General features: G+C 44.5%; 1 protein-coding gene across 1 annotated transcript in view; it reads left to right on the top strand.

The window, feature by feature from the left end:
• MAML3 (mastermind like transcriptional coactivator 3) overlaps positions 1-27,639 on the top strand; it is a 445,480-nt gene that overhangs the window by 57,794 nt on the left and 360,047 nt on the right. The gene's annotated exons all lie outside the window — the stretch shown is intronic.

The raw sequence follows: 27,639 nt of genomic DNA, 5'->3' as shown, positions 1-27,639 counted from the left end.
ATTTCTGGTTTTTCAGGAATGGTCAGATGAGTGGCCAAACGTCACCTCTTTTCTATTATTCTCTTTACTTAACTCTTTGATATTGTTCGTGGGATTAACCATTACTTCTTCTGGTCACCCTCCACCCATTCTTTCCCCTCAACACATTCCTTCTTGCAATATCCTGTTTCTGAAAGAGCCTCTCCTTTCATATTTTCTAATCCAACAGCCTTTTCTTTTAATCCCATTTCAAACTCCTGTTTTTTGTGGAAAAATAACCAGGTATCCCCAAGCCCTTCCCTTTTGTGGATTTACCTGGGTCATACCGGCTGAACTAACTGAAGAAACGATGACCACGTGACTGGCCTGAAGCAAACAGAATCTAGTCTTCACCTTTTCCCTCATCTGAGCTGCTCCTGTATATTTAAAGGTCTGAGGAAAGGCCACGGCAGAGAGGACAGGAGGGGAGAGATATTTATCTGCAGGGGACGTGCCATGATCACCAGAGAGGAGAGTGCAGGGGAAAGAGCGTTATCAAGACCTAAAGAAAATTGTTTCGGAAATGGGACCTGCCTTGAAAATAGATCCATCTTTGTGCTCTTGACCTGAATTTAAATCTTAGTCCACGAGTGTTTTGCATGGAAGGGGAGGTGTGGGACCTGCTATATTTGGTAGTTTTTTTGGCAGATAGGGTTTCCTGTTTCATTGTGTTTTAAAATAAAGCTGCCTGTGCAGATGAATTCTCTAGAGTGTTAAGTTGTTTTAGGGCATATACTCTGGGTGGGCAAGGCCTGTAACAGGGCTCCTTAACAGTTCCAACCAGGTGAAGGTAAGTATGGTTCCCCTGTTGGGTATCTCAGTGTAAACCTTACAGGTAAACACAATCGACCCCAGTAACTGCTAAAACTTGAAACAAGCAAACAAAACAAACAAACAAAGCCCCCACCACATGCTGATAGAAATGGTTCTTAAAATATTTTACATTTCCTTCTCTCTGAAAGTTGAGAAAACTGGACAGAATTAGAGTCTCTTTGGCTGTATCGGTCATCATCAGGAGGGTAAATATTGTCTTTGTGCTGTGTGATGGTATCATCAGAGTCTGTTCATACCAGTGGGACTCATTGTCCCTAAACATGAAATGTCCCCAGACTGCTGTGTACTCGTTCTTTTTCTAAAATTTAAAAAAAAATTTTTTTTTCAATACAGTTCTTGTTTTTAAGTTTTTATTGAATTTGTTACCATATTGCTTCTGTTTTATGTTTTGTATTTTTGGCCATGACACACGTGGGACCTTATCTCCCGGAGCAGGGATTACACCCACATCCCCCGCATTGGAAGGCATAGTCCCAGCCGCCGGACTGCCAAGGATGTCCTTCTCTCTCTTCTTGTAAAGTCTTCTCTTTCATACCTGGTTGTGCTCCTCCACTGCGTCAGCCCCTGGGAGCCCCTTCCCACCCCCACACCCCCTCATATTTTGCATCTAACTTGCCATGCCTGGGGAATGAAATCCCACAGATTATTGGAAGGGGAAGTTAAAAGGGGAACAAATAGGCCATGAATGCAGACCAGACACCTTCAAGAAAGTTATCTCTTTAAGCTCTGCTGGGTGAACTCTCTGATATTTTGGCTTCTCCAGAGTGTGTCTCACTGAGGTTCCAGCCTGTGTTCTGGTTAGTTAAGGTTTCAAGACAAGTGAGCTGTCATCTTGTGACTCATCGTGTACTGTTTTAAGCAACGACCCGGCCTCCGAGAATAAAAGGCTGTCTAATCATCTCCAGTTTCCTGCCATGGCTGACGTCACTGTCATCGTCATCACCTTCAGGTCCATCACGTTATTAAGTCCCCACAGTAGATAAGTTGCCAGACTAAACATGTTACGTAGACACCATCCTTCGTGTCTCGGCGTCTGTCTTCTTTAAATAGATAACACGGAAATGGATCTAATTTGGACCAAGGTATTGATTGCCCTAGGGTAATGGATGGCCTTCACCAGCCATCTGAAAACACAAGTGCGGGATACCGATTGCTGAGGACCTGCTGTGTGCAGCAGGTGTCTACTGCGTGAACACAAGCAGAAATGTTACACACACCCGCCTCGCCCCAAGCTACCCCTAAGGAACTGGATGCAGTGACAGAAATGTGTGTGAACACGATGGGCCCAGAGAAGCAGTATGTAACCTACATACTCTACAGGAGGCAGAGAAGTCAAAGAAAGAGGAAGCCTGGGCAAAGTCCTGGTTATTAGCTGGGTGAAGTGAGAAGGGGCCGTTCTCGAGGGAGCCTGGGCAAGAGGGGAGGCAGGAGTCACCCGCGGGGGCAGGTCACGTTGCGGGGTGACTGCAGGGCCAGCAAAGTGGAAGCCAGGTTCCGTGTGTCATTCTGGGGGCCTTGGCGGGCAGAGCTGAGGAGCACTGGGTAACGGTGTCACGGATAGGTCCTTCCCGGGGAGGTCGGGGTTATAAGCAGGATGGATCTGTGCCTGAACAAGAGCCTCGGCCTCATTTCTGGATACTAGGAGTTGGATTTGAGAAATGTCTGGGGAGTAAAATTCAAAAAGCATGCTGATGGATGCAAGCGGTGAGGAGAGGGTGCGGTAAAGCACAAGCCCTAGTCCTGAGGGCAGGCGGTGGTACAAATGGAAGGGTCACAGTGGAGAAGATAATGGATTCAGCTTTGTGAACACGGCCGGGGAAGCACTGACGGCCCAGGCGGAGCTCTCACTATGATCTCAGAGAATCTGGGGTTGGGCGGGGGGGGGGGTGTCCAATGGATTTGCTCTGTGAAAGTTGGAGACAGCAGCTGCCATTGCTGGGAATAGATAAGGTAGGGGCAAAGGTTCTTCTCATTCAAAGTCAAATCTGACAAAAGAAGGGTATGTATGTTCCACCGCAACTGCAGGGGACTCTGTGACCCTTTGAGAAAGGCGGGGCTCCTGGCTTAGCCCCACCTCCCCAAGCCCAAGGGTGGCTCTGGGCGGCAGCAGCCCAGGCTCTGGCCAGGCAGGTTCTCTCCAGACCCGGCTCAGGTCTGCCAGCTGATTGATCTGGGTTTTGTCCTGGGCGATAGGTGGGAGGCTTCCATACCTTTCCAGGGCTGCCACTCACCAGGGTAGGGCCGGAGAAGAGGAACTTGTTTCTGTATAAAGTGACTTCTGGCTTTGAGACCAAAAAAAAGGAAAAGAACAGAGTAGTTTATTGCATACTTCATAACCCAGAGAGAAGGTATGGATCAGCTGAGACAAACAGGGGAAAGAGGGAGGGAGAGAGAGGGAATAGATCTGAGTAGTTTGTTCAGCTTGAAACACAGCTGTAAGGAAGAGAGTTACTTTTGTGCGGATCCTTCCTCAGGAAGTTCACACTCTGGCCAGCAGCTCTCTTAGGAACCATGCTCTTTATCTTTTGAAGTGCTTTCTCGCTCATCTGAGATGGGTCAGGGTGATGACTGAAAAGGAGCAAGAAAGGTGCAAACTGGCTCCTTGTTTAAGGTTTTCCTAATTAGAAGAGCGGAGAGAAGGTGAGTGAGGGCCATCCGAGTCTCCCCCAGTGTGGCTGGCCATGGTCAGCATTGGGGGGCGGGGGGCGGTCAGAAGCTCCCCTGGTTAGCTTTCTGTGACTTGTGATTTTTCTTTGTTATGCACCGAACAGATTGCCTTCTCTGCTATTCAGTGGGGGAGCACATAGCCTGAGGATGGCAATTAGCTAGAGCTAGGCCATCTCTTCTTTGCACAGCCCAAGATGAGACATACAATTACTTTGGCTGCTCACCAGCCCTTTCAGCCCCTCTCTATACACACAGCAGGAGGACAGGTTCATCCTCCCGCGCCCGCCCCACTTCCTCCTCCCAAATTCCTCCTTACCTGGATGAAATCCTGGTATACACGGACCTTGCCTGCAAATAGAACTGCCGGCGCCTCTGACGTCATCAGGCTCCGCGAAGCTGATTGGCGGAGAAGTTAAGAGTCTTATTTTAGACCCAGAGACTGGGCCCCCTGGATCCAGCTAGAGCAGGTCTCTTCCAGCCTCAGCTGCCGGCCCTCCTCCCCTCCCGTGGTTGCTGGGGCTTCAGAAGATGGAATGTCAGAGGCGGCTTGCTGCTAACTGCCGGGTGAGCAGGACAAGCTCACTGGGAAAAGGAAGATGCTGACAACCCAGAGATGGCTTACCACCCAGCTCGCCGATGCCCTGCCCTCCACCTTGGCACACGCTGGCTGCCTTCCTAGTTGCCACCAGCCTTTGTGTATCGGGCAGCAGCCAGTGGTAAAACACTTGGGCGGTTTCTCAGCCTCTCATCCTGTCCCTTTTGCTTCCCGGAGTCAGGATTTAAAACATGTGCTTTTATATCGTAAATGGATCAAGTGCATTCCAAAGGGTGTCTCAAGCTAGGTTAATACATTTCAGTTAAGTTGCTTCCTCTGCAAGCGGGAGGTTTAAACCTTCTGGGATAAAAGCTTTAATGCAGTGAACAGTGGTGTAGATTTGATCCAGGAAGACTGAGTAAATAAATATTTGAAAAGATAAGGCTTCACTTCTGTGGTTAGGACCCACTGAGCAACCAGAAAGTACTTTTTTTTCAGAAATTGAAAATCTGGACATATCATCTGGCAAAGCTTTTTTTCTTTTCCCCTGATTTAATTATAAAAATTCACATCTGGTTGTGCCTTTGAGAAATCTTTTTTTTTTAATCAAATTTTGTGACAAAGTACAAATCTACCACAAACCTATAATAGTATGGTAGGCTACAAAGAGAATTTTTAGGTGTTTCAACTTACTGTTGCATCAGAGAATTCACGTTCCCTACACTTTAGGGCCAAGTTATAGACGGATAACCTCCTTGGGTGGAAATCTGAGTGCAAAAAAACAGCAGTGAGAACTGAATTAAGATCTTGCTGTCTTCACGTTTGGCGACTGTGCTGGCCTTGATTCTACTATCATCTATTGCAGTCCTACTTCCCCTGCTTCTCTGCTGTCACGCAGCTACTGCTCTAGTGATGTTTAATATCACCATCACTGTTATTGACTTTGGATTCTTGAGGATCAGACATCCCTCTTGCTGGTGGCCTCGGTGTAGACCAGGCTCAGAATAAAACCAGAGTGTGGCGGAGGAGACTGGGGTCCCCGTGGAGCTGTTTTGTGGGCATCTTTGCTGAACACCTCTGCAGCTCCCACAGGGAAGCCAGCGTCCAGTCCCGGGGTTTTCTGTTCCTGCGCCTGGGCCGGGCCCCAGACACATTGAAACGCAAATGACAGCAGTAATTGGCGGAGAGAGAAACCAGGACGAGCTAGCGAGCAGTGCAGCGGGGAGTTAAGTAGCTAAGTGACAATTACTGCACTGCAGCCTCCGGGATCAGGAGCTGCGGGCCGGCCCGTTTGTTCTCGGTTTTAAAGGAGCAATAACAGTAATTGGAGGAGGGCGTCCCGGTTACCGTGGCCTCGCCCGGGTTCTCCTCTGATTCTCCTTGGAGGAGGGGGAGTAGGTGGCCTGGGGAAGGATGGCTGTGTTGATGGCCCCGCCCAAACCTGTCCCCGCCACCTCCTGGCAGATGAGAATTTTGGAAATGAATGTGGTTGATTCCAGTAAACCGATAGTTGGTTTAGTTTGAAGATTACTTGCTGGGAGGGGCGGGTTTACTCTCCGTCACAAGATTCTGGTGTCTACAGCAGGGAAAGTGTCCGTGGGGCTCAGTCCTGTCAGCCTCTTTCCTATCCCATGGACGTAGCCCCTCCGGCTCCTCTGTCTATGGGGTTCTCCAGCCAAGAATACTGGAGTGGGAAAATAGGGCCTTAAAATCTGTCCAAATTGCCCTCTTTCCCTCTGAGAAGTCCCATTTCCCCTCTGATTATTTTTTTTTTAAGTTTTATTGCAAAAGTGATCAATTGCTAGATACAGCAATGAAAGTCAAAGAAGGTCCCAGCCTTTTTGGAGCTTATAGTCTTGTTTGAAGAGGATAAGTCGTGACTAAAACTATGGTCTCCTATTCTACTTGCTCTGAGTGGAGATCCTTAAGAAGTTTGGGGTCCTGCAGGAGTTGGGAGGGGATGAGGACAAGGGAAGTTTCTATCCAGTGGAGACTGGGGGCGGCCTGCCCTGCTTTCTTTGAAAGGCCATTTTAACCCTCTTCTGGTCATAAACAACCATTAAGATGATTAGCTTGGACTGTAAATAAGCAGACTAAACAAACCCAGGAACTAGTTAAGAGTCCTTTCTCAGTATAATCTGCGTTTCTACTCCATTCTCGGGGTCTAAATACCTTACAAGTACTGTCTAATGGACTTGTTTGGGGTGGGTTGGTTTCCTTCAGCCTCACCAAGATTTTCCCAGCCCTCCCCTCTGATTGAAGGTTGCTTTTGCCTCTCACAGAGAACTGTTTCAGGAATAGGCACTTGTCTGCTTTGGGGATTATTTCTACATGGAGGCCCAATCTACAAAAACCAGCAAAATGATGAAAGGAAAAAGTAGATCCTGTCTAATGGCAGGGAGAAGCACAACCTTCTCTTGCCCAGTCTTGGAAGACCTCAAGAAGAGCGTGCCTCTTGGCAGAGGCCACATTTGTTGCAGGCCCTGAGGGTGGACTAGAAAGAGGCAGCTGGGTTTTTGCTCTGCCCACTTCTTTGTGAGCTCACCCAGTGGAGGTGAACATATTGACTTGTCTAGTTAGAAAAGACCTTCTGTTCAATTTCTGAAGAAAGCCTGGTTAAGAATTGGTGGAATTGTATAGTAGAAGCAGACTGGTTCCAAATAGGAAAAGGAGGATGTCAAGGCTGTATATTGTCACCCTGCTTATTTAACTTATATGCAGAGTACATCATGAGAAATGCTGGGCTGGAGGAAGCACAAGCTGGAATCAAGATTGCCGGGAGAAATACCAATAACCTCAGATATGCAGATGACACCACACTTACAGCAGAAAGTGAAGAAGAACTAAAGAGCCTCTTAATGAAAGTGAAAGAGGAGACTGAAAAAGTTGGCTTAAAGTTCAACATTCAGAAAACTAAGATCTTGGCATCCGGTCCCATCTCTTCATGGCAAATAGATGGAGAAACAGTGGAAACAGTGGCAGACTTTATTTTTGGGGGCTCCAAAATCACTGCAAATGGAGACTGCAGCTGTGAAATTAAAAGACGCTTACTCCTTGGAAGAAAAGTTATGACCAACCTAGTCAGCATATTAAAAAGCAGAGACGTTACTTTGCCGACAAAGGTCCGTCTACTCAAGACTATGATTTTTCCAGTAATCATGTATGTATGTGAGAGTTGGACTATAAAGAAAGCTGAGCGCCAAAGAATTGATACTTTTGGATTGTGATGTTGGAGAAGACTCTTGAGCTCAAGTCCCTTGGACTGCAAGGTGATCCAACCAGTCCATGAGATCAGTAAATGAGATCAGTCCTGAATGTTCATTGGAAGGACTGAAGTTGAAGCTTAAACTCCAATACTTTGGCCACCTGATGCGAAGAGCGGACTCTTGAATTTGAAAAGACCCCCATGCTGGGAAAGATTGAAGGCAGGAGGAGAAGGGGACGACAGAGGATGAGCTTGTTGGATGGCATCACCGTCTCAATGGACATGAGTTTGAGTAAGCTCCAGGAATTTGTGATGGACAAGGAGGCCTGGTGTGCTGCAGTCCTTGGGGTTGCAAAGAGTCGGACACGACTGAGCAACTGAATGGAACTGATAGACAGTGCAAAGAAATGAGTAAATTGCTCCTTTAAGTAAACTTTTCTACACAGCATCTTGGTGTGGTGGTAAGAATTAGGCTGTCTAGGTTGGACCTTTGACTCTGCCACCTGCCTAGCCATTTGACCTTGAGAAATTGTTGAATCTCTTGGTTTTGCTGGACCTATTTCAGGATTATTCTGAGAAGTAGATGAGTTACTGTAGCACTTAGTAAGGCTGTGTGTGAGCACTACAATGTTCCAGGGCCTGGAACATAGTAAGTGCTCATTAAATGTCAGCTGCTGTTGTTGCTTCTGTGTTGTTATTATTAGGCATGTCCTGTCCCTCATATCTTTGGTATGAATCACAAGAGTAATAACAACATTCTGACATTCTCTGAACGCCACTGTGAGGCCTGGGCAGCCAAGAATCGTTCCTGCTTGGGTTCATTTGACTTTTTCATTGTCAAAAGCTTACTAGAAAATGAAAGGAAGAAAAATCTTTTCTTCCATGAGAAAGGATTCCGTAGACTGTTTGTCTAAAGGTTAAAAACAACAGTAACTCCACAAAAACAAGCAGTGGATCATTTGGTTACAAACTTAGCTCATCTGTCTTGGGACAAAATGTTATTAGCAGATACTGAAAGTCCATATTAACTTCTTAGGGGAAACTGTTCATGATGTCAAAAATTGCATTGGATTAGAGGTCTATATATTTTTAAAATGTTATTTGTATATTTTTGGCTGTGCAGGGTCTTTGTTGCTGTGTGGGCTTTCTCTGGTTGAGAAGAGCAAGGGCTACTCTCTAGTTGCAATGTGTGGGCTTCTCATTGCACAGCGTGGGCTCTAGGGTGGGTGGGTTTCAGTAGCTGCGGCATGTGGAGTCAGTAGCTGCTTCCCTAGGCTCTGGAGCAAAGGCTCTGTAGTTGTGGCACACGGGCTTTGTTGCTCTCCGACATGTGGGCTCTTCCCAACCCAGGGACTGAACCTGTGTCTCCTGCATCAGTAGATGGATTCTTCACCACTGAGCCACCAGGGAACCCTGAAATGCATTTTTTAAATTGTCTTAAATCATGTGATTCACATACAGCAAAGTTCACTCGTTTTTTGATGTACTGAATTTTGGCAAATGCATAGAGAGTCCTATAACCATGACAATTAAGATACAGAATAATTCTACTATTATACCTCCAAAGAAAATTTCTTCATGCTACCCTTTTGTAGTCAAACCCTCCCCTTTACCTTTAATCTCTGGGGACCACTGATCTTGTGACTCCTACTTTTGCCTTTTCCAGAATGTCATGTGAAGGTAATCCTGGAATATGTAACCCTTTGGCGCAATGCATTTGAGATTCATTCATGCTGCTGTGTGTATCAGTGAAAAGCTTATTTTTAACTCACAGATCATTGAATTGAACTCTAGAGCTGGATGCAATCCTAATGACCAGAGCCAGACAGTCTTATTTCCCAGGTGAAAAAACAGAGACCCCTGGGGTGAAGTGACTTGCCTAAGGTCATGAAGCTAATTAAAGAAAGAGCACAAATTGGAATTCTCTACTATTAGTCCAGGCAGCATCTGTTAAATCATGCTGGGATTAAGAAAAGTAGCTGATGTCAAGGGGGAATTCCATTCTTCTTATTTTTGGTCAGAATCTGGTCAAGAAACTGAGCCTTGTGAAGCTAATAGTTTTGGAAGGAGTGCATTTCTAAGTGGTGTCATTTCTTTGGAAAGTATGTGTATTAGTCTTGGTAACACATTTCTTTCTATAGCACATCTATTATGTTAATTATGATCTGGTAATGGAACTTAGCCTGAAGGCCCATTATTATTTTTTTTTTTTATGTTTGCAATGTGTTCTTTTTGATGTCTAATTTATAGGAGTATCCTGACTATTACTATCTTCCTTTCAGTGGATCTCTTAAATACCAATGTGTTTCTAGGTGGCTTTTTCTAGAGCACACAGCTAGTGAATCCAGGTTGGAGTTAAGAGCTAGAAATTCCTTAATTCATTTGTTAAACCATTATTTGTGTAAATTCTACTATGTAGAAGCACTGAACCACGGGGGGATATAAAGACACTGTTTTTAAGAAGTTTACATTTGACTCTGTACTAAGAACTGAGTTACAGGAGAAACTGTAATTCAAATTAGTTCTTTTGAGTACATGGCAGAAAGCGAAGAACTAAAGAGCCTCTTGATGAAGGTGAAGGAGGAGAGAGAAAAAGTTGGCTTAAAATTCAACATTCAGAAAACTGAAGATCATAGCATCTGGTCCCCTCATTTCATCACAAATGGATGGGGAAACAATAGAAACAGTGACAGACTTTATTTTTTTGGGTTCCAAAATCACTGCAGATGGTGACTGCAGCCATGAAATTAAAAGACACTTGCTCCTTGGAAGAAAAGCTATGACAAACCTCAGTGTAATTCAGTCGCTCAGTCATGTCTGACTCTTTGCGACCCCATGGACCGCAGCATGCCAGGCTTCCCTGTCTATCACCAACTCCCGGAGCTTACTCAAACTCAGGTCCATTGAGTTGGTGATACCATCCAGTCATCTAATCCTCTGTCGTCCCCTTCTTCTCCCACCTTCAATCTTTCCCAGCATCAGGGTCTTTTCCAATGAATCAGTTCTTCGCCTCAGGTGGCCAAAGTATTGGAGTTTCAGCTTCAGCATCAGTCCTCCAATGAATATTCAGGACTGATTTCCTCTAGGATGGACAGACCTAGATAGCATATTAAAAAGCAGAGACGTTACTTTGCTGACAAAGGTCCGTCTAGTCAAAGCTATGGTTTTCCCAGTAGTCATGTATGGATGTGAGAGTTGGACCATAGAGAAAGCTGAGCACCAAAGAATTGATGCTTTTCAACCTAGGTGTTAGAAAAGACTCTTGAGAGTCTCTTGGACTGCAAGGAGATCAAACCAGTCAATTCTAAAGGAAATCAGTCCTGAATATTCATTGGAAGGACTGATGTTGCAGGTGAAGCTCCAATACTTTGGCCACCTGATGTGAAGAACTGACTCATTAGAAAAGACCCTGATGCTGGAAAGATTGAAGGTGGGAGGAGAAGGGGATGACAGAGGATGAGATGGTCGGATGGCATCACCAACTGGATGCACATGAGTTTGAATAAGCTCCGGGAGTTGGTGATGGACAGGGAAGTCTGGCATGCTGCGGTCCATGGGGTCTCAAAGAGTTGGACACGACTGAGCGACTGAACTGAACTGAAAATCTTGTGAAGCACTATGAAGATATGAGGGACTTCCCAGGTGGTACTAGTGGTAAAGAATCTGCCTGCCAGTGCAGGAAATGCAGGAGACACGGGTTCAATCCCTGGGTCAGGAGGATCCCCTGGAGTAGGAAATGCCAACCCACTCCAATATTCTTGCCTGGAAAGTTCCTTGGACAGAGGAGCCTGGTGGGCTACAGTGCATGGAGTCACAAAGAGTTGGACATGACTGAGCATACACACACACATACACACACACACGTGCATGCATGCACACACACATGAAGATATAAAGATGATGATGCACACTCTTTTCTCAAGAAATTTAACAAATTCCAAAGAGAGGTACAAATAGAGTGCTATTGGAAATGTAGTTTCTTTCCTGGAAACCAGGTGGGATATATTCTAGTGATTCATAAAGTCCCCCGGAAATCAGGGATGGACAAGTCAGTTCTGTGCTATAGGAGGTTTCTCTGGTAGCAGCACATGGGTTGGATGGAGGAGCAGAGCCTGAGCTGGAGAGCAAGTTTGCTGGGAAATGCATTGGTCTGGGGAAAAGTGAGGAAAGCCAACCAAAGGGGCTCTGAGAATGGAAAGAAAAAGGTGTTTTGAGGGAAGAAGAACTGATCAAAAGAAGGAGTAATCAAAGAAGATTACGAGATTGTGCCCTGGGTGACTGGAGGGGTTGTCCTAGCATGAAGGAGATGTTGGGGTATGTCTGGGAGAAGGGGGCAGGTGGTAAGTGGATGGTGGAGAATAGTAAGAAGCGGGGGGACAGACTTTCTCCCTTTGACTAGATGACTTGTGTGGGAACAGAATTTTGTGGGAACTGTTTTTGCATATGTGGGAACTGTTAATAAATATTTTTGATTGATTGTTACTCATTTCTAGAAGGCTAAATATTTCCCATTTTCTTTAATTCCTTAAGAACTGTGTTTTTTGTCCTCAACAGTTGATGGCATGGTTGGTTACGACTAGGCAATAACTTTTGACCCCCTTCCCCATCTATGGCTTGATTCATCGCTTAAAAAGAGGCAGCCTGAGTAGTGAAGGAGACGGTTTACATAGGGTGGAATACAGACCATAATTTATCACTCTGAAAAGGGCACACCTTAGTCAGGAGTTAAAGGAACATGTATTAAGACAACTTTAGTGCAGTTGCATATCTAGAAGACTGAAGAAGTAAGTAAAAGTTTTAAACCTAGTGTTGATCAAAATGTGGGAAACCATCTTCACTTACATTTTGTTGATGTTTCTATAAATGGATACGATCTCTGCAAAGAATCTGGCATGAAGCAAAAAGAGCTGAAACATGACTTTCCCTAGCCTTATAGGAAACCCCCAATACTTGTAAAGAATGGAGTTTCTTGTGGCAGCAAAATTTAAAACAGTGGGGGACTAAGAACAGTACAGATCTCCAAATAACAGGATGTCGAGGCAAAGACTGCTTAACAGGATATTTTATTTGGCTTAGAATGGGTTGCTGTGACAGACACAAGTGTCTAAAATAATATTCAGTGGCAAGATGTACATGATAGATGGACCCTCTGCTGACAAGCAGAGAACGCGATTGCTAAAAGAATCCAGAGTCACACAGAAAATGGAAATTTATAATACAGGGAAGGGATTGGTGGAAGTGTCCATTTTGTGTTTTCATTTTTTTTTTCCCCTGAGTTAAATGGGGCATAGTCAAAAACAGGAAGAAGATTTCTAGTGAAGTAGTTTACTGTTCATTACTTCGTCTCCCCCCTTTTCTCTCTCTCTCCCTCCTTCCCCTCTGTAAGTGTTTCAGATTCCATTTATATTTACTATATATTCACAAGACAGAAGCCTATGACAAATTAACCCTGTCGACAAGAGTCTGAAAGCTGGTACTTTAGTTCTGATTCTATCTAACTTGTACGATCTGGAGCCAGTCACATAGTTTTTGATATTTTAAATTTCCTGGTCTTCTCTGTCTTACATCGATGTAGAAGACCATTGAAATAAAACAGGTAAAAGCACTCGAAGCATTTTTGACAGATAAAATATTGTTTAACTCTATTGTGAGATAAAAGAAATGGATACCGGAGCTGAACTGGCAAGAGTTTGAATCCAAAAGTGTGTGTTTACCAAAGAGGAATTAAAGAAGGAAAATCGCAGGGGACAAGGTCTTAGGGCCATACTGGTGAGACAGAGTCCACGTTGAGGACATTAGAATCTCTGCGAAGATCAGCTAGTCTCGGCTTAAGAGTGACTTTGGACACCTTCATGAAGCTCTTAATGTTTAATGTATGTGCGGAATGATGCTCTTACTTTGGAAAATGAACATGCGTGGAGGGCCTTTAATAGCAGTAACTTAGATTCAGAAAAGACTTATGCTGAATCCCCGAAGAGCATCCTGGTGAAATGGAAAGTTTATATGAATTTCATTAGGGCCAGAATTTCCTTTAGTAAAGTAAATTTAGACCGGTAGTAGTTAAAGGAGAAAGCATAAATTTTGACAAGAATGTTAGAGGCCTAAGAAGCCGTCTGTCAGACAAATGGCCACAAATGTAAAATAACTTAAAATGATGGTTTTCAGTACACCTGGAGCTAGAGTTTCTGGGAAAATGTGACTGTTAATGAAGGCAGCAGCTCTACCCAACCACAGGGATTTTGCGTGTTCCTAAACAACCTGGGAGCCTCATTTTTAGTTTTGCAACTGTACTGTAAATTAAAACTGCAAGGCACCTGTTGGCTAAGCCTGCTTTTGCGTGGAAAGACAAGAAGAGAAATCGGAAGTATTTTCAGAATTGCTCGCTTAATACAGTGAGTCGCCTGCTTTGGTCAAACAGGTCTGAAAACGTGACTTCTCTGAGCATCGATAGCTTGTGTCCATGCACAGAGAGCGGGGACGGTAAGAAGTGGTGGCGGGGACCATGGCAGTCTCCCAGTTTCTCTTTACCTTTTCCGCAGAGTCTAATAGGGCCCAGCAGGGAACCCTTTTGGCTCAGGAGCGGGGAGTGATAATTGTTGCCTGGGTGCAGTGGGCCTCAGGTAGCTAGGGGCAGGGGATGAACTCACGGTTCTGAGTTTTATGAGCCCCCCTCCTCCCCGGGCATGGGTTCTGCCCCTTGTGAAACTGATCCAGACTAGGGGTGTCCTTTGAAGTTACTGGCTGCTCTGCCAGGGACAGCCCTGTGACTGCAAAACCAGCTGAGTAACTAGTCCCAAATGTTTAACTCCCCATTACCTGTTTGTGGAGAGCTTGGGAAGAAATAAGCAAAGGCAGGAACAGGTTAGACCACACTAGTTAGATCTTTTGGCTTCTCTGTGCTGTGGCTGGAATGGAAAATCCTTGACTTTGTGAACTTGTTCACAACCTGCTGACAGCTTCACTGTGGTCCCGGGAGTAGCTCCTTAGCTGCAGAAAACTTTAGAGGGGATTTTGAAGGGAAGCATTTCCAAATGGTCACTTAGCAACTGCAGCCCCCAGAACAGTAGCAGTCACACCACACCACACTGTGTGAACTGTCCTTTTAAAAATAATAATTTTTGAGGTTACTTTTGGACGAGGTGGTTATTAACGTAGGGGGAAAATATCATAGCATTTTAAACATTAGACCTTTGTCTTCCCCTTCTTATGGTAAAACCTTGAACCTAATGTGTTCAAGGCATGTTTTAGTCCTCAAAGTAGGTTAAAGGATTCTCTCTCTCTGGAAAGCTAAGCCTTGTTTATGGGGTCCAAAAATAGTTGCTAAAAACTTCCTCTTTTTTTCTTGTTTGTGAGTCTTTTGCATTTTGGAGGTCAGCAAATAAATGCTGGCTTGAGGTCAGACTCCATAGTAACTTGAAGTGAAAAGCAGAATATTAGAAATAAACTGATGGGAAAAGAGGTGATAGGGGAAATCTGAGACATAAACACTCAGGAACATGAATCTGGAGGATTTAGGAAGAGATAAACTTCAAAATGGTTGATCTACTAGTAAAAATCTATAACAAAATCAACGACATTTTAATTTTCTTTGAGGAGTCTGATCTTTAGAACTAGAGTGTGCCAGCATTACACACTTTACTGGTATATATACACATATTGACATATTGTATTGCTCATATGACAGCAAATTATCAAAAATAGCTGAGAAAAGTTTTGTAAACAAGTAAAACATTGAAATGGTTGTAACAAGACAAACAGGACTTTAAAGTTGTGTCTGCAACTAATGGGTAGATATCTGAATGGTCATTAACCCTTAGCTTGTCCAGCAATTTATATTTTCAGTAAGAGCTTGGAAAAATTTTTCTTAAGCAAATATTACAGGATAATGGTAGTCATTCATTCAGTCTTACTGAGTGCTGAGGGATGGTGATCTATCTCCAGAATTGGGGAGATGAGTTTGGCCGGTCTCTGCTGGCAGCAAAGTTAATGGTTACACCTAGTATTCCTGAGGCTGAGTTCCACTATCAGCAGGTTGGTTTTTTTTTAAAAAAAAACATAGTGTTTCTTTTGCCACTGGACTCCTTTGAAGCCTGTAGCAGCCAGTGTGTGGGAGAGAACTTGGTCCTGGAGGAGGTGTGGAAGGGACCAAATGCCCAGTTAACAGCCTGGGACAGGCGGGGAATGGCAAGTTGATTTTAAAAGAAAGCCAAATCCCTAAACCCTGCCATTAACAAAACATCATTTGGCTTAGTAAAAACAGAGAAAACTTTGCACAACTTTCTGGTAGAACTGAGAGGTAAAACTAAAGAGTAACTGGAGAGTCCAGAGGTGGATGGCAGAACTTTTCCAGGCTGATCTGCATTTGAGAAAAAGAACTTGATTCAGGAAAGTCTTCCATGTTGGGTCTGAGGAGCCCAGATGACCTGTATGTGCAGACAGGTTCATATTGACCTGTATTTCTTCTTGTTTTCCTGTTAGGATTCCATATGCAACATATGTGCTTGTATGTACACGCTCAGTTGCTCAGTTAACTTTTTGCTACTCCATGGACCCCTCTGGCAATTTCCCAGATAGGGATACTGAAGTAGGTTGCCATTTCCTCCTCCAGGGGATCTTCCTGACCCAGGGATCAAATCTGTATCTCCTGCATCGGCAGGCAGATTCTTTACCACTGAGCCACCTACATGGATGTCCCTAAATCTGGCCTAGGGCAGGAAGGAGGAAGGTATATTGAAATGGCATGTAGTGGGTCTGATTCTGTTGGATTTTAGGGCTCTTGGTACGAAGTGAGTCCCAGTGGGGCTCGAGTCTCACTCTGTTCTCTGACTTTAGGGGATATTTATAGTAGTTTTGATAAGTCCTCAACTCAGTTTCTTTTGTAAAATCCCTAAGTGGTTTAGTTCTGATCTGGGGAAAGCCCGGTGGGTGCTTCGCATTTGAACTTGCATGTCCAGACATCCATGACCCAGACGAACTTGGCCCGTGAGGCTGCATGCCGCATGCAGGGGACTCTGAAGGCCTTGCATTGATGTGGGCTAGTGGCCATGGTAACCATACCGACCGTAGGCAGAGCCCCATGTTAGGCCCAGGAGGCTACAGGTAAGGAAGGGATGCGAATGGCAGGAAACCCTTTTCCATATTCTATTGGGGCGATTCCGTCCTGCAGGCCTACCTTCCTTCTTAGAGTGAGCATCACTGCTCTACCCTGTCCTGTCTCTATGTGGTTTGTTTTAAATTAGCCCAGGCCTGCAAAATGAAAGGAAAGCAAGGGAAGAATGTTGCTTTGAGAACAAATGGAGGTGACCAAACTCGTCCCACTGGGGCCCCCGGGCAGAATAAACTTGCTCTACTAGTGGTGAAGAGCAGCCTGCCATAAAACATTCTTTTCTTGAACCCCTTTGACTGGGAAGGAGGCACAAGGGGAGGACACAGCAGGACTTCTTTCTCTTCAGCTGCTTGCCACTCTGTTGCCTACATTCACTCAGCAGATCTCATTGGGCCGCTACTGTGTGGGAGAGAGGAGGAGAGAGAGCCTGTATTTTATGGACGAGGCTGATTAGCTCGGGCCCTGTTTTGTTGTCATTGGTGGGGCTATGGATCCTATTTTATGTTTACTGCCCCTTGACATTTCTTAAAAGGAGTCTTCAAAGCAGAAAGTCCTATTCTGAAGACAGGTTTCTGGGCAGTAAAGCTGACGGAGCTTAACCTCAGAAAAGTAAACCTAATAGAAAAAGGAAGCAGGATAAACAACTCCAGCTCCATTCCGCGAAGGCCTTTGATGGGGAAAGGGGCCTGTTTATGAAGTTCTGGGGGAGGGTCTGCAGCGTTCCCATCCTTCGTGGTGTCGGCACGACGTCTGTTTCTTACCTTCCCGGTAGATGACCGCTGTGTGCAGGAATGGCTGAATATTAAAGCTATGAGTGAGATCATGCCAGTGAGACTTCAGTGCTTACTAACAGGACTTCTCAGACTGAGCCCCTATTGACTTGTTTCCACCTCCCCATCTATTTCTCCCTCGACCCACTCAGTAACAGGGTCCCTCTCTTGTCTAGTCAACCAGTGTCTGTGTATTTAATACCGTTTGTGTCTACGATATTGAACTTGAACCTGACTTGCTAAATATCATGGAGGCAATAGCTAAAAAGTTTTATTTTCAGTAATCACTTAGTGTTGATAAATAAAGGTCCCTGGACATACTGCTTTTCTTCTCAGTGATGAATCAGTGACTCAGGGAGGATTTTGCTGCTGGGACTTCAGGAGTGGGTTGTAGATCTGGTTTTAACACTCGCGCTCATGTACAAATGTGTATGTATATTATGGTTTCTTTGATGTGTTTAATGTTATGACAGGGACATCTTTTATGCCCACACCTCCTCATAAACTGAATTCTAGGGGAAAAAATATCTAAGCAGAAGAAACCTCAAATATTTTTAGAAGATAAAAATGATATTGCTATAACCACAGAGGGTAAAACAAAAAAGAAGACATCGGGAATGTAAAGCAGTCCAGATATTGTAACACATTCCTTTAGTAAGACATGGGGGAGAAATGAGCCCGCCTATCTGTTCATGTATTTTGTGTTTAATGATGTATAAATATTTGGCTCTGCTTAATCATTAAAACTCTTAATTCCTTTTCCTCTGGAGTAGACCGTTCAGTTCAGAAGTCCTTTTTGCGTACAAATAAGCAGAAAGATTATATGGGGTTTTGCCTTATGTGGAATAGATCAACAGTTCAAAACCAGGGCTGGGTTTGAGGGGAATCAGTGTCTTCAGCTAAAGTAGCCATCACATCTCACTTCTGTCATCATTCTCTGCACCAACTGGGCAGCCTTCTGCATCAGGGAAACATAAATCACAGGTAGAAACTGAACAATGGAAAATTTTCATGTGTTTTCTTAACTCACTGTTGAGGGCTTACCATCTGCAATTTTAGGTTTTAGGTTTTTAGCAGGTTCTGCAAACTGCCTCTGGTGAAAGATCGGTTTCTTCTCCTTCCATTTCCAATCCACGGTGGACCAATACACGGACAAAACACAGTAAAAATGAATCTCTAGAAAAATGATCACCTGTTTGGATGTTCCTTCAGTTACAAATTGCTAACTGTGCCCTCGGCAAAGCTGGAACTTACCCTGGGAGCGTTGAACATTATCAGTTTGGGGACTCGCACTAGGTCCGGAGACTGTATTTTGAATAACACTGTCTTGGGTTACGTTGACCCATGACCAGAGTGTTCTTATAAGAAGCCAAGGGTAGATCTGTGATGGTCAAGCAAATGTCTGTCTGTGATAGTTAAAGGAGGAAAAGAGCTGAAGAAGAAATATTTCAGCCGTGTGTCGTTTCTGCGTGTACTTCTGTGCTCCCTCATTCTAGCTCTTTCCTTAGTCTTTTACCTTCTGTTCTTTCCATTGTGTACCTTGGGGTTAATTACACATATCTTAACTTCCTGCTTCCTGCAGATTAACCTTTACTTCAAAAATGTTACGTGATTACATGTGCTCTTTTTCCCCAAATTAACTACCACACACTCTGGTTTTCTTTGTGCAAGGGAGTAGCGTGTATCTTTTTTTCTTGAATACTTTTGAAATAAATCCAAACAACTGTCTTGTATTTTGTAAACAGAGTGAATTACACCTTCTGGAATGCTGGACATTTTAAGGGTCAGTCTGAGACTTTTCCATAGCAATTAAAAAATGAATATTCTGATGACTTCCTGTCTTTTAGCTTTGAATGCCTATAAACAGGACGGTCAATAAGAGGGTCTGGGGATTGGTAATGCAGAGTCTGGATTTGGTGAGGGGACATCTGGGAAATTTCAGCTACTTTTATGTATGGCTTAACCTCGACTAAACATTTTTTAAGGATTCAGAGGAAACTTTCTTTTGGAGATAGGAGTTGTTTATTCTTTAGTTTCCCAATAAAAGGAGTACAAATACAGATATGTAGATCTATCATTAGCTTCTTATATGAACTGCATTTATTCATAAATTCAGTTTCCCCCAGTTTCTTCCATTTTAAAAGCCCATCCTGGGAGTTCCCTGGAGGTCCAGTAGTTAGGGCTTGGGGCCCTCATTGCCAAAGACCTGAGTTCAATCCCTGATGGGGGAACTAAGATCCCACAAGCCACACAATGTGGACAAAAAAAAAAAGTCCATTTTCCTGAGGTTGGCTTCCTTTTTGGAGAGTGATGTTGGGGTTTCCTTGCCAGTGGCAAACCCCAGAAGAGAGAAGGCACTGAACTCTTAGTCCCTATTTTCCTGGTTTTCTTCGTGACCCCAGAATGGGATTCAGAAGTCAGAGTCTCCAGGTCCGAATGAGCAGAGTCCTGGGTCTTTCACGTGCCTTCGTGGACATAGTTTGGGAACAGCGCCCACCCAGACTTTTCTCTCTCCTGCCTGTCTTTATTCCAGTGATAGTGCTAGTCTCCAGGAGCTGGGGGCTGCGAGTCTCTCCCCACTCCCCACCCCCCAGGACCAGCCCTGGTGAACTGTCCTGAGTTAGGAAATTCTCTACCCTTGAGCCGAGCACGAAGCAGCTCCTGGCATCAGGCAGTGGATGCTGGAGTCAGAGCTGAACGTATTCAACTCTAGCTGCCTTTCCACTTTTATGCCCTGCTCGACTCTCTCCTTTCCTTGGATCTTTCATTTTCCCCCCTTAAAACTTTCTTCTAAAGACACAAATGGCTCATCGAGTCTGGGCAGGCATCAGGACTGGGCTTCTTCTAAAAGCAAAGTTTCAAGTGGTCGCCCCATCCCTTCGGCAGAGCTGGTGTCCCATTACCAGCCCTGAGCTCTTGTTTTCATTGTGTGGGAGGCACAGCAGTGTAATAAAAACGGTAATGATTAAAAGAGTCCTCCTTTTCTCTAGGGTTCCTCTGCCATTTCTAAACTAAACAGGGGTCGTAAGGCTAATGCTTGACAGTCTGATCAAGCTGCAAATGATTGGTGTGGGAGTGGGTGATATATGTTTTTTAAAACCCCAGCATCTTATTTCTGTTCCTTGGTGCTAGAGTGGCACCTATGGCTCCTTCTTGTCTTTTGCTTCACTTCTTTATCCCTGTTGTTTTCAAGCCTCTTGGAAAGAATGGAGGGAGGGACAGTCCTGAATTCTAGTAAGGACTGTTGATTGCAATTGATTCAATTGCAAAAGTATACAGGGACTGAAGATCGGGCTTGTTTTTAACTCTGCTTTGCTCAGGAGATAGTGGCTACTGTGGTAAATACTACTAGTCCTCTGTGCAAAGATCTGATTTGCATCATCCCTTGTAAATACCATGGTCACCGTAAGATAGCTATTATCATCAGCCCCACTTTGAGGACTAGTGCACTGAGGTTTGGAGCATTTTAATGATCTGCCTGATATCACAGAGCTTTGTATTAGGTTTGGAATTCGAATTCAAATCCGTCTGACTCCACAACCCAGGAGCCTATCGGAAGATATGGTGGGTTAAAAACGTGACCTCTGCAATGGGGGGACTCTTTGGGGCTGCCTTTGACATGAGGCCTCCGGAACTTGTTGGGTGTGGAGGGAACAGAGTCTATAAGGCCTTTCATGGAAGTGTGGACCAGGCACTTCCTATGAAGTAGGAACATTTGTGTTATAAAATGTATCAACGAGGTGTCTGCTCTAGAGGGGGAGAGACAAACAGAAGACACTTTGGGGTGTTTCCAGTGAAAGAACTCGCCCAAGTTGTTGAGGATGAGAACATGATCTCTGTCTTCATGACAGCGGGAGCCGTGGCCCCGTCAGGGAAATAGCTCTTGTGACGACAGCCCAGCTTCAGGAAGATCAGACTCTGCAGTGGACGTTGGAAGGAGGACAGAAAAGATAAAGCCAGGCTTTGGGGGCAAGGCGACCCCAGTGCCGAGGCTACGGGTGAGGAAATGCTAGTTCAGAATAAACGACAAAGAGAAAGAGCTTTGGAGAAGGTTAGAAAGTCTCAACAAAGTCAGAGGAGCCGAAGGACACCAAGACAAATAGGGCACAGGTGAAGGAAGGCTCCCGGAGCCCAGAGCCTGAGGCCTTGAAGAAGCAAAGAGAACTGCGAAGTCAGGGCAGAGTGACTGGAGACTTCTCTGAATCTGATCCCCAAAATCTCTTGTGTCTCCTTTTCCTGTGTACCCTTCATCCTAAGATCTCCACCGGCCAAGGAGCTGAGTTCGTCTTATTTCTGTTGTTTGTTTTGTAAAAGCAATTGACCTGTATTTGCATTTTGAAGATACAAAACTTTTATGTTAAATATCCTTTTTCTTTAGATTTGCGCCAAAAGACAATCTAAAGTGGAATCTTCAGTCATAATATCTCATCTGATCCTCAGAGACCTTGGGTTGGGGGATAGAGCGAGAATATTCCTTGAGAGAATAAATAATAAATAGCTTTGTTATTGTGTTGAAAATATGTGAGGCTTATGCACATGTATTACATGTCCCTCCTAACACCCTGGGAAGAAAATTGGCTGGCAAACTTATTCATTGACAGACGTTTAGATTTTGATGTTTAAGAACACAAGAAAGAAACTTGTATTTTAACTTTTTTTTCTTTAAATTTATAGGTTTGTTTTTTTCCCTTAATTCTTCAGTAAGTTTCATTTTTGAAAATCTCAGCCATTTCTTGGCTGAGAGCATAGGAAAGACCTCATATTCAAGTGGTTAGGAGCCCTGACACTAGAAGGCAAGACCTACCTGGATCTGGTTCCTGCCTCTGTCACCTGCCAGTCGTGTGACCTTGAGCAAGTCATTTAACCTCTCCAAGCCTCAGTTTTCTCATCTGTACATTGGCAGCGATAGCAACCTCAGAGAGATGTTGTGAGCATTGAACGTGGTGATAGAGCTCAGGCACTGAGCAGATGCCGAGTCTACAGTAAGCACTCAGCCTGGGAAACAATTACAGTTATTGTCCTCGCTATTCGTTTTCTCCCCCTTAGAGGTCATTGCCGTGGCGGCTGAGGAGTCTGCCCTGAGTGTGTTCTAAGAGCCAAGGAAAGCTGGCAGACAGAAGGAAACGGGAGGGAGGCAGGGGCCAGCTGGGGGTGAATAGTGGGCCTCTCCCCACCCTTCTTTTTCTGATTTCTTTGCTTCCTGCTTTGAACCTGGCCTTCTGTTTGGCTGGGACCCTTCAAGTTTTTCTCACTGATATCCTAGATCTGTCCAATCAAAGTACCAGTGTGACTTGTTGGTAGAAAGAAATATCTGAGCGATTTTGAAGACTTGTTTTTTCAGCTTCAGAAGCTGTGAATGTTGATTGATGTCCACTCTGCGCCCCCACAGCAAATGGCACCCCAAACCTGCCACCCCAAAATGACACCCCCAAAATGGCAGGGTGGGGATCCCCCTTCTCTTGTGTTCCTCGTGTATTCCTAGCAGAGCACCTCATCCCCAGTAGGTGTTAATGCCTGGGAGGAAGACAGGGCCAAAGGGCCAAGGAACTCCTCTATCCTGTCAGTACCAGAGTCCCTCTGACGGAAGTTCGTAAAAGATAAAGCTGAAATGCTAGATAAAAATCGGTACAGAAAGCCAGACAGTCGCAGATCTGTTGATTTCTGGTCTCCTCTTGTCATCTTCTGCCTCCCTCTGCCCCAGTGAAACACACACACAGACACACACACACACTTTCTGTTACCCAGGTGGAGTGGTGACTTAAATTTAGAGATATTTTACCCTGGAATCCCTGTGGTGGAGATGAACACATCAGACCCCCTTTTCCTTCTGACATCTTCCGGATGAACCCAGAAGAGATGCCCAAGAAGGGACAGTTTCAGCCAGCACGTCTCCCTCTGTGTCCCTCTGTGTTTTTCCGATGGAGAGGCACTTATGTCTAGAGAAGGAGGGATTGTCGGCAGCTCCGGGGACCTCTAAATGGTTTTCTTCACTATTAATGCTGTCGGGGGAGCGGGTGGAATGGAAGCCGGAAGTGTCTGGGTAACCAACTGCCACTGAGGTGTTCGTGGTTGCTGTTTGGATCACAACGGGCCGTGTGTTCCTCCCTTCCTCCCCCACATCTCCAGCGCTGGCCTCATATCTCAGACACACACACATTCTTCAGATATCACGTTCTGGGACATTCTTGGCCCCCACACCAGCCTGCCCAAGGGACTTTTAGATAATGAATGAGAGCTTTCTTAACTAATGATATTCTTGACCATCTGTCCAGCTGGTCTCTGAGACCATAAGGCAGATGCTGGTCGTTTCTTTTTTTTTTTTTTTAATCCCCATCCTTATAAAACTATAAATGTAAAAATTTCTGTCATTGGATCTGAAAGAGAATGTCTGCTAATCCATTTTCATGTTTTGTTTTTTTTAATGATTACTGTGAAGCTGTGGGCCTCAGAAATGAAGCAATTTTTTTTTATTAAGTCCTGAGTTAGTGTGTGTATTGATATTTATTCTCTGCCACTTTGAATTTCTCGGTGTTCAAAAAGTGGGCATTCATATCTCTCTGTTGTTAACATTTAAAGTTCACAGGGGCGATGGGAGTGTCGGGGTGGGAGGGGGTCTCACCTCCGTGTAAAAGCTGTAAAATTAGAAAGCCCAACAAGTGTTGGTTCCCACCTGGTTTCCTGGAGGCTCAGGAATGTACGTCCAGGAAAAGGGTGGCACAATAAGCTGAAGGTGGGCTCAGGGCAGCTTGCAGCCTGTGTGGATGGCGTTTGGAGCGAAGGGAGGGAGGGAGGGAGGGAGGGAGGCAGGGGAGTGTGTGCGTGTGGCCGTGCACACGTGTGTCTTCTGCGGCAGCTCTTGGCAGACAGCTGTTGAGAAACTGTCGCTTATATTTGTCCTCCCCAACAATGACAAGGCCTGGTGCGAATCCCCAGGAACTAAGAGACAAAGGAGGCTGCAGGAAAGGAGACTTAGGCAGGCGATCCCGGAAGCTGGAGCTGGGGGGCAGAAGGACGCCACCCTCTGGTTTCTGTGGCACGCTGTAGTCTGTGGTGGGAAGTTTGGCAGTTCTGTCCGGGACCCTGGGCTGCCCAGGAGGCAGGGCTGCCAGACCCTGCTGTGAGGATTAGCATGAAGGACTTTCCCCCGTGGAGAGGGAAGGGGCTTTTTTACTTCCCAGTGACTTTTAAATGGTGACTATGTTGACCAGATGCAGGGGAAAAATCATCTGTGTGGACCAACAAGGCTCAGTCAAGTTGAAATGCAGATAATAATGAGCCAAAGCCTGAAGTTGCCTTTGGGAGGTGCCCCCTGCCCCCTCGGCCACGAAGGGGCTCAGTGGAAGGCCTTTGCTCCCCTCTGTGTTGAGGCTTTAAGGATTGTTCATCATTGCAGAGGTACCCTTTTTATTTCAAGGGTTTGTTTTTCAAGATTCTCCTTTAGGCTTTGCTAGTGTTACTTGCTCAGTCGTGTCTGACTCTTTGCGACCCCATGGACTGTAGCCCACCAGTCTCCTTTGTCCATAGAATTCTCCAGGCAAGAATCCTGGAGTGGGTTGCCATTCCCTTCTCCAGGGGATCTTTCCTACCCCAGGGATTGAACCCAGGTCTCCTATATTACAGGCAGATTCTTTTACCAACTGAGCCACCAGGGAAGCCCGAGGCCTTGCTGGCAAAGGTCGATTTCCTTTTGATTCTTGGGTGTCCCCTGAACAGCTGCCGTGCAGTTTGTTTGCTTGTTTTGGGGGTGCTGTCTTTACTTATGAGGCTTGCCTTTTTCTCTTGTCCACACTGTGTTCTACTTTATTCTGATTATCTTCACCAGTGAACTGAAAAAGTAAGCTCCCTTTCTAAAGGAAGAAACGTTTTCATAATGGAAAAACAAGATTATAACAGATTAAAATAAGATGCTCTGTAGGCTCAAAGTTGAAGTACTTGCTTAAGTTGAAACATTTAGAGGTCTCCTTTCACAGGCATTTGTTTTATTACCATAGATGTGTGCAACTCATTCAGCAAATACTTCTGAGGCCTTTGCTGAGTGCCCAGTATTGAAGTGAGTTTCAGAAATGCAGCAGTGAACTGGACAGATGTCACAGAACTTAAGTGCCTGGCTTGTCTTTAGTTTGGTATTAAAGAAAAAACAAACAACTAGCAGCACTCTCCCAATAGCCAAGACACGGGAGCAACTTAAATGTCCATCAGCAGTTGAATGGATAAGGAGGATGTGGTGCATATATACAATGGAATATTATTCGGCCATAAAAAGAATTAAATAATGGCATTTGCAGCAACATGGATGGGCTCAGACATTATCATACCAAGTGAAGTAAGTCAAACAAAGACAAATGTCTTATGATATCTCTTACACGTGCAATCTACAAAAACAAGATCAAAAGAACTTATTTGTGAAACAAAAAAACCCATAGAATGACATAACCCTCGAGAAGGAAATGGCAACCCACTCCAGTATTCTTGCCTGGAGAATTCCATGGGCAGAGGAGCCTGGCGGGCTACAGTCCACGGACACAACTGAGTGTAAGCCTCTCTCCTCTTCTAAGAAAGAGACAACCACACTACAGTGGAACCTTGTCCAAAGAAAAAGACTCCGTGCTTCGCCTTCTACAGGATGATAACATTTTGAAGTTGTGATATTCAAGGGGAAAATTGTTTTCTTAGATCGAATCCAAGATTATCAGCCTGATCTTTCTTAAAGTTACCCATTTGTGGGCATTTCATTGTTCTTTTTGACATTTTTCAGAACATAAAGAAGGAGGATAGGAAGTTCTAACTGTCAAATTGTGAATTTTATCGACTTCTCCCAAATGTTTGGGTATAAGGGGGAAGGTAGAGGGGGGATAGAAACTGGACAAGATGAGGGTTAGAGGGGTTATCATTATATTAAAAGTTAACATTTATAGAGTGCTTGCCATGTACTATGGAGTAGTCTAAGGATTCTTGAATACCAAATAATGATTGAAAAAACCACACATATTTATTGAGGGCCAACTATGTGTCTGGTCCTGGTCTTAGACTTCTGTAGAGATTTACATATTTAATTCTCACACCAGTACTATAAGAGAGGTGATATTTTTTCTTATTGGTTTAAAAATCAGAGAAAGGTTTTAGAGGGGGTGAAGTCATGCATTTTACAGTCTGGTTTCTAAGTGTTAGGGTCAGTGTTCTGCTCCACACTTTTCTTACTTGAGAGATGATGGAGTGAGCTCTTGGTTGAGTTCTCTTTGCTGAATATGCTTGTTTGCATTCCCTTACAAATTTAAGAACAGGCTCAGTTAGTCTCTACCACTAGGTAGAGACCCTTGGTTAAACAGGCAGATACATGCCAGGTTTTTGAACACTGCTTTGTGAGTTGACTTTAGGTTCATGACCATGCCCTACTCTTTCCTCTAGGAAAACTATGCATGATATACCTTTCAAACATTTGTTGAACACCTGTTGTATACAAAGCCTCTGTGTGTTCAGGCTCATGGGCACACATTAAACTGTCTGCAAGCATGGAAGAGAATGCAGAGACTGATAGAACCATCGTAACCATTGTAAAACATGGTTCCCAATCTTTTTGACACTCTTTCTATTAAGAGGTGGGGTCATTATCTGTCTGCAACTGGGTGGGCTGGTGCCTTATTGGACCAATGCATGGAAGTGATGCTTCGTGACTTCCAAGGTGTCCAAGTCCAGGTCAGAAAAGGCCGTGGTAACTTTGACCCAGTCTTCCTGGAACCCTTGCTCTGGAGGCCAATACAACCTAAGAAGTCCAACCATCGTGACACTGTCGTGCTGGAGGGGCCAGTGGTGGTAGATGCTCTGCTTGACGGCTCTGGTAGAACTCCCAGCCAACAGGTACTGTCTGCCACGCGATGACCCATGGTGGGTAGCCGGCCCGGTGGAGCCTTCTGATGATGTGATGAACTCTTCCTGAATTCCTGACTCATTTAAACAATATGGTTATTCTAAGCCAGTGAGTTTATTTCAGGAATGGCTGATATAACTACAGGAATCAACTCCACACACAGAATTTAAAAATTTTCAAGTTTTGATAATATTGTGTGGTTTAATGATTTTTTTCCACTAATTTTATTGGAAGGGATCATAGCTTATGATCTGAATATATTATAGCGTTAACAGTGGTTACTTAATTTAGAGATGATGTCAGTTCCAAATGATGTTTTCCATGTAAGTGATTTCTGTAGTCACCTAAGTTACAAATATTTACTGTAATTATTATTACAGTATTAATATCATATTGTTATTGTATGATCTTTATTCTTCAACTTATTCTTCCTTTTCTGTTCACCAAAAGTGGATAAAATCAGGGTAAGATTGACATGTGTATATTATCCGAAGTGTCCATTTAAAATGTTTGAAAACTAAGTACAATGAAAACTTCAGTATTGTATTATATTTGTTATCACAAATAGAATAGCACCTGGTCTTGGCAGCTGAGTAGAATAGTAAAGACAATACAGAAAGCTGTGGTGTTTTAGGAATT

The sequence above is a fragment of the Muntiacus reevesi genome, chromosome 13 (genome assembly GCF_963930625.1).
Source record: "Muntiacus reevesi chromosome 13, mMunRee1.1, whole genome shotgun sequence".
NCBI classification, from domain to species: Eukaryota; Metazoa; Chordata; class Mammalia; order Artiodactyla; family Cervidae; genus Muntiacus; species Muntiacus reevesi.
The sequence above is the reverse complement of the archived record's forward strand: the minus strand, read 5'-3'. Positions and strand labels throughout refer to the sequence as shown.